This window comes from Cynara cardunculus, assembly GCF_001531365.2.
Source record: "Cynara cardunculus var. scolymus isolate 2C chromosome LG 4, CcrdV1, whole genome shotgun sequence".
NCBI classification, from domain to species: domain Eukaryota; kingdom Viridiplantae; phylum Streptophyta; class Magnoliopsida; order Asterales; family Asteraceae; genus Cynara; species Cynara cardunculus.
Window position 1 is genome coordinate 20,069,135 of NC_037531.1, and position 1,634 is coordinate 20,070,768.

Below are 1,634 nucleotides of genomic sequence, written 5' to 3' on the forward strand. Positions count from 1 at the left end.
CGTATATAATTAAATATTGGGTTTAATACGTCGTTATTTATTTTGGATATGAAAAATTCCATTGGGGAGGGGGGTATATGGCGACGAGGTATGCTTGGGGTTGACCCGTTGACCATGYCCACCCTAAGGTTGACCCATTTGATTTTCGAGTTGACTTTTTGGGAAAATGTTAATACTCTAATTATTGAAATATAATTATATGTTATAGGATATTACTCAGGGACGAGGTTTAGCCAAACAGAGCTATTCAGGTGAGTCTTCATGAGATTTTAATTGAGATGCCAAACAGTTTATGGGTTTATTACATGTATATGAATTATCATTGTGGGTTGCATGTTATTTGTTTACGTGTTTTTAAACATTAATTAACATGTTATAAACGGGTTAATATTTTTGTCGTGTATGGGAAGGGGTCAAAAGTCATAGGGATGGCACATCCTAGGGATGGGTGACCGGACAAGGGATAGCCGTGTAACCCGGGGAAGTGCCGATGACGGTAAGACCTTAACCTGACGGGAAATTAAGAGATCTCATTATTGTAACACCCTCATTTTCACCATGAGTTGTGTCACGTCATTCTCATTAAATAACAATAAATAACCCCAACATATAGTGGCTAATAAAGTCTTATTATAGCGGAAGTCTTACAAATTCAATTAAAATTAATAGCTCAATGCTAACCCGTCCCATACCGGGTTACATTACAAAATGAGTTTAAACATAAATCTAAACATCCGAAATATAATAATATAATTATCTAGAATAGAACCTCGCTCTTGTCCACCCTTGAACCTCTTGCACCTGAGATGCATTCTAATAGTCAGCTTTACAAAGCTCGGTGAGTTCATGGTTTTTGTGCACAATCATACACACCTCATCATGCATAAAACAAACAATTCCCCAAATAAAATAATATGCACATTTGTTTCAAACCCTTTTGAAATAATAATGAGATCTCTTAATTTCCCGTCGGGTTAAGGTCTTACCGTCATCGGCACTTCCCCGGGTTACACGGCTATCCCTTGTCCGGTTACCCCTCCCTAGGATGTGCCATCCCTTATGACTTTTGACCCCTTCCCATACCCGACAAAAATATTAACCCGTTTATAACATGTTAATTAATGTTTAAAAACACGTAAACAAATAGCATGCAACCCACAATGATAATTCATATACATGTAATAAACCCATAAACATGTACATAAAAAAATAATGTAATGCTCAAATAATTTGTACGTAAGCATGCATCCCAATTAAAATCTCATAAGAACTCACCTTAATAGCTCTGCTTAGCTAAACCTCGTCCCTGAGTAATATCCTATAACATGTAATTGTATTTCAATATTAGAGTATTGACTTTTCCCCAAACAATTCAACCCAAAAGTCAAATGGGTCAACCTTAGGGTGGGCATGGTCAACGGGTCAACCCCAAGCATACCTCGTCGTCATATACCCCCCTCCCCAATGGAATTTTTCATATCCAAAATAAATTACGACGTATTAAACCCAACATTTAATTATATACGTCTCTCGTTATAAAAACGTCCGATCCCACAATTATCTAGTCACAACTCCCGAAATAAGTTACTAAATTATTTCTTATAATTTAAATATGGAAATCCAATTAATTAATA

The 1,634-nt window shown here is 36.2% G+C and overlaps 1 long non-coding RNA gene across 1 annotated transcript in view; it reads left to right on the forward strand.

Moving 5' to 3' along the window:
* LOC112510783 overlaps positions 1–1,634 on the forward strand; it is an 8,408-nt gene that overhangs the window by 603 nt on the left and 6,171 nt on the right. The window contains exon 2 of the long non-coding RNA XR_003069057.1: positions 209–251. This is a non-coding gene — a long non-coding RNA (uncharacterized LOC112510783). The remainder of the gene's footprint in view (positions 1–208; positions 252–1,634) is intronic.